This window comes from Nuphar pumila, chromosome 4, assembly GCF_984573655.1.
Source record: "Nuphar pumila chromosome 4, dmNupPumi1.hap1.1, whole genome shotgun sequence".
Lineage (NCBI taxonomy): Eukaryota > Viridiplantae > Streptophyta > Magnoliopsida > Nymphaeales > Nymphaeaceae > Nuphar > Nuphar pumila.
Window position 1 is genome coordinate 128,392,680 of NC_143252.1, and position 5,783 is coordinate 128,398,462.

The following is a 5,783-nucleotide window of genomic DNA, read 5'->3' on the forward strand; positions in this document are numbered from 1 at the left end:
AGATAAAAAAAGCATCTACATTAGACTGCAGCATAGAGAAAAGAAACTCATGAGTAAAAAAATGATGTATCAGGATGATGGTGTTAGGAGCGCTCTATCGATACGCTCGTCCCTCACCCGAAGGATTGGTGAAAGGTATTCGGCCATGCCAAAGCTACCTTTATTTGAAAATATTGTTTGTGTCATAACTCTGATCCAGGTTTAAGCCTGTATTAGTATCCACAGGACTAAGAACTGAAACCTAAGTGATTGCGCATTAGATAGGCATACCATGCATTATACAAGAAAAAAAACCTAATTAAAGATAATAAATGACTCATGCATTATAAAACCTGGGATTTTTTTTTTTATAATCAAAATAAATAAATGATGAATTATTGGTATATTCTCGACTATAATCATAAATTCTTGATTTTCTTGGTATTATTGATTTTCTTGTTTTTCTTGATTTCGATTAATTATAAACCTTTGTCTCAAGTTATGAAGATATTTCAAGAATAATTGAAAAAGCTAAATTATCTAGACTAAATAAGAAAGTAAATGATGTACATATTTTTAGATTGTGGGTTTTAGAATTTGAATTCAAATTTAAAGGATATATTGAATCATATATCATTGGATTTGACCCATAGAGTTGAACGCTAAAAAAAATATTATTATTGTTTCGACAAAAAATTTAGCCAATATGTGGCTCATCTATTAAATCAGAGTTGACCATGACATTTTTCATTTTGAGGGTATTGAAATAGACTATTTACATGCCCAAATTGGCATTGATTTGAGCATTTTATCAGTGATCGGAGTTTATGCCTAATTATAGGTTAAAAATTAATATTTTTTGATATTGACTAGATTTTTTTGCTAATTTATATACATATGAGTAAATCTAAGACCACCATGATGATCTACGTTTTGAGGGCTATCAAATCGACTATTTAAATGTTCAATTTTAGTGAGTCGTTGGGTCTATAGGCCTCCTGGAAGGTTACCTTGTCACTAGAACCCAAGTCAGGTCAAGAAAATCCTTACTTTTCCTTTATAGCTTAAGTAATTTCAAAATTTATTGAATTAGGTTTTATAATTTATTATTTTATTTTATTAACAAAATAAATTAATAAATATTAACTTCTTATATTAGAGATGAGACTCTTATCTAAGCTCATCTATAAATAGAGGCCCTCCTGAAGAGGATTAACAAGATTAATTCTCTTTTTTCTTTTCTCTCTTTCCCATGCTTCTTAGAGCTTTTCTTCTTTTTTCTTTGGTTCAATATCATCCTTCACGTGATTCCAAAGGGTGCCTAAAGTCATTCTCTTGCTGGTAGAAGGTGTTGATCGGTCAAATCGCACAAAAACAACCTTGGATCTTATATAAAATTGTTTTTTTGACAAGAGGTAGGTGATTTATACTTTTCTTACCAAAATGAAGTTCTTGGCATGGATTTTAATAAATTTACATGAGTTTATGCCATGATCAAACCTTCCTAACCATAGGTTTGACTAAGATCTGAATATCAATGGAGAAAGAACGTTTTCCCCAAAAGAAAACCTTTTTTGAAATCGAGTTTTTCACAAAAAAGGGTTTCTCAAAAAAGAAATCTATAAAATTTATAAATATTCGATTTATGCCATGATTTTCTTGTAAGTATCAAATTGTTTCTCCCTCTTCGTCACCCCCACAACGACCCACGTCATTGTACGGTGACCGACGTCGGTGTCTAGTCGGCGACAGTCACCTATCCCCAGCGGCCCACCTTCGACGATAACCTCGGCTCCAACAAATCCACCCACAGATCCTGATGGAGATGGCATCAGCATGGTCTGACGGCAACTCACGTCGCCCAGGTTCCTCCCGGCCGGAAAAAACATCAGCGATGAAGACTTGCATCCGAAGCCTAGCCGACGACTGTCACCGGTGCCTTCGACGATGCATCCCCCCGACGATAGGTAAGGCTTACAGTTTTTACCTTTTTATTTTTGTTTGTCGCTGGAGCTGCCGACCAATGCCGGCGACCTGCGTCGTCCCACCGGTGACCCTCATCGCTTGTCGGCGACCCACGTCGCCTGCCAGCGACCGGCGAGAAAAAAAAATTACTGATCCTGTGGCAGAGGAAATACAGGGAAAAGAAAATGGGTTTTTAAACCCCTTTTCGGTGACCAACAGAGATGAGTCCGGCGATGTCGATCCTCGCACACCTGGAGGTTATCCGATGATGGCCGACTCCGGTGCCGACAAAAAACTCCTTGCAGCCACATGCGCAGCGAAAATGGGCGGTGTGGGCCCATAACCCATTGTAGGGATCCTGTAGCTGCGCATAATACAATAAGAGTAGAGGGTTACCTGAAGAAGCCATTGAGGAAACCGATGATGGATGTTGGTTGGCGCTGGTGGCTGGAACGGGATGAGCTTCGCTCTTCAGTCGGACTGCAGTAATGAGCGCAGGCTCTTTTAGCATTCAGTGAGCAGAGGATCTCTCTTTAGTTGAAAAACTCAAAAATAAGTAAATTTCTTTTTCTTTTGATGCTCGCTTATGGAGGGTCGCTCATGGATACCCTCTTTATAGCTGCAATAGGGGATTGGTTAGCATAACAGTTCCCTCCATGTATGTTTATGGGAAGGAACGCCAAAAGCAAAAGTTACCAAAAAAATGAGTATCTGCCACACATCGTGGCTTATCCCAACACTAAATACTCATTAGTGGTCAACAAAAAAATCTGAGCTGGAAACGTTATGGAGTAGCATGATCAATTCCAGGTCGTTTACTTGTATATCGGAAACAAAAGTTGTTTCTTTGCAGCATCCAATGATACAATCACCAGACAGGTTCTTGAGATGAAAATGACTTGAGAACGAGAACTCCCGTCAAAGGTCATGCCGTGCCTGTTAATGTTTGAAGTTCTATAGAAACCAAGGCTGTTTTGTCTTTCTTAGCTTCCAAAGCTAACAAATATAAGACTGCTCAAGGGTAGACTCGAATCAAGATTTTTTTCTAATACATGATTAAAATTGAATTCAGTGCTGAAGTTGTACAAAAGAAAGCTGTTTTGTCGAGTCCTTATGGCGGCTGAATCAAGTGGGTTACATTCTCGTTGCAGTCATTATAATATTCAACTCATGCACACGCTAACGGATGCTTAAAACTTTACCTGTGTTTAAAGAAGAAAAAATTATCAGTAAGAGAGAGGGAGGGTGGTGGATACTGGATACCTTGTTCTCTTAGCAGTCTCAGCTCGTTGAGCATTCTTCCTTAAACACGACCTTGCATTTCCATATTTTCTTGAGAATCTTTTCAATGTTTTCCAATCTCTAGTTTACATGAGTCACCAGGTTATTCAGTCTTGGCCGTCATGCTCAGAGAGAGAGAGAGAGAGAGAGAGAGATTCTTCTACCTAGCTACTAGAAGATTATTTCACCTTGCTCTCCTACCAGTCCAAGTTCGTTTGACTCGCGGGACAGCCTGGGTGGGGACAGGCCGGTCCCTGCCCGGGCACGGTCCCGCGTTTGATATGCTGCAACGCAGCTGTTTCAGACAGCACAAACAGCATCATGCGACACATTACAATGCGTCAGTGTGGGACACACCAGTCACACCCCTGGTGAGTACCAAACAAACACTGCGCATTCTGCCCATGCGGGGTTTGTCTGGTGTATCAGACACACCCTTAAAGGTCCTCTCTTGATGGTATTGGAACCCTTCTAATTGCATCTCCTTTCCCCTTTAAACCTTCAAAATATGATGCAATAACTTCTCCTCCGCGGTCCTTGTTCCAATTCCTATCCTTGGTCATCCTGATTCAATATGATGCAAGAAAGAAAGTGCTACGCAGCAGGAACCATTTCTCATCTTTTCTCATGAAGTTTGATTGTTTTTCTTTCTTTTTTTCATTAGTGGGACAGCATTCCAGTATATTTTTGCACATCAAATGTGAGGCATTTTCATGAAAAAAGAAGTTTGGCTCTGCAAATCATAGGATACGAACTTCCAACCTTAATTCCCATGTTTTGTTACTGTAACAGCTTATTTTATTTTTTCCATGTTTTCAATCACTCATTGGCATGTTACGCCCTCACCTTTTTTTCGGGGAATTTTTCAAATACCCCCAAACCTTTTGATATGATTCATTTGCATACCAAACCTTTCAGAGTTTGCAAATGCCCAGCAAAGTTTTCTCATTGTTCAATCAAATTAGCCCAATCATAGAGTTGCTGGGTTAATACTAACTCATGTTTTGAAGTTACCATTTTACCCCTACAACTGGTAAAATAGTTTCTTGGAATCTTAAAGTCATTTAACAGGCCATTCCAACTCTCTCTCTCTCTCTTGAAGCCAACCCAACCGTTTAACCTAGGAATGTGATCAGATCGAGTTACCCAAACTCAATTGTTGTTTTGAACCTATAGGACCCAACCTAGTCTTAACAAACTCATCGATTTAGTGAGAGTCTAAAATCTAGACCCATTTTAAAAATGGGTCAGTTATTGAGTATGGAAAATATAAATCCTGATTCAATTGGACCAGATCAATTTTATACCTGACCCAAATAGTTTTATGTAAACAGAAACCCAATGTGTACCCAAATCCATTTTCTAAAATTTCAAATTACTTGAATCTCAACAACTTCTTCCTAGTTGGGTAGACATATCAAATTACTCATGAATCTCTGTCTACCCATTAACTTAGCACCTTCACACCCAACTTAGTGGACACAAGTTGAGTCAGGTAAGGGTCATAAGTTTTTGGTTATCGACATGCGCTTAGGTTCAATAGACTTGGGTTAAGGAAGTCAGACACGTGGGATAAGCTGGTTTAGTTAAAGACAAGTTGGTTCAGGTAGGCTTTGACAATAAATTTGGTTCTCCTGAATGGTACAATATAAAATCATGCAATTTCGGGATATGATTGTAGACATCTTATCAGAGGTTGATTCAAAATCTCAGGGTAAAAGGCCATGGAGTTAGGGAGATATGAAATTTTAAATTTACACAAAAATTCAATATAGGTTTAAAACAAACTCGGCTTGGTTTATAGGGTACGGTTTGGTAGGAAAAATCATTCCTCTCAATTGTGTATGAGAAAATTTTAAAATTTTAGAGAATGGTTCTTAACACTTTAAGAAAGGTACGGGAAAAATTTATTGGCCATGGGACACCGGAACAGAGAGTTATGATTTTAGAATTTTCATAACTTACGCAGGATAAACTAGGTTTAGTTCTATATAGGTTGGACAAAAGAATTTGAGTTCTCCCAAATGGTCTAGTGAAAAATTCTGAATTATGATTTCTTTAAGTTACTAGAATTTTCAGGATTGGTGTAAGTCAAGCTGGACAGGAGTTTGGGTCATGCAAGGCCTAAGAGGAAAAAATCATTTCTTGCAAACTCTACGACAAAAAAATTAAATTTTTCAGTATTGGTATTAGACATTTTAAGGACGGTTCAGTCAAAAATTTAAGAACAGAGGCCATGGGAATAGGGAGCGACGAATTTTTTAAGTTCAGGAAAATTTGGAACTTACAAAAACAAACTAGGTTTTGGTACCAACCAGATGGATTGAAAATTTGAGTTCTCATAACTGAGAACTCAATAAATCTAGAAATTTTGGGAGTAGGTTAAGGACACACTAAAGAATATAGGGTCCAAATTTTAGATCTAAAATTTTCATGGTTTGGACTGGAGAAATGTTTGAAGTATGACAAGGGTTTGGGTTGCTACGGGTTTCAGGTTTGGACATACTTGGATATAGGTGGGTTATTACTTGGTTGGGTTGATGAAAATGAGTTGGGTA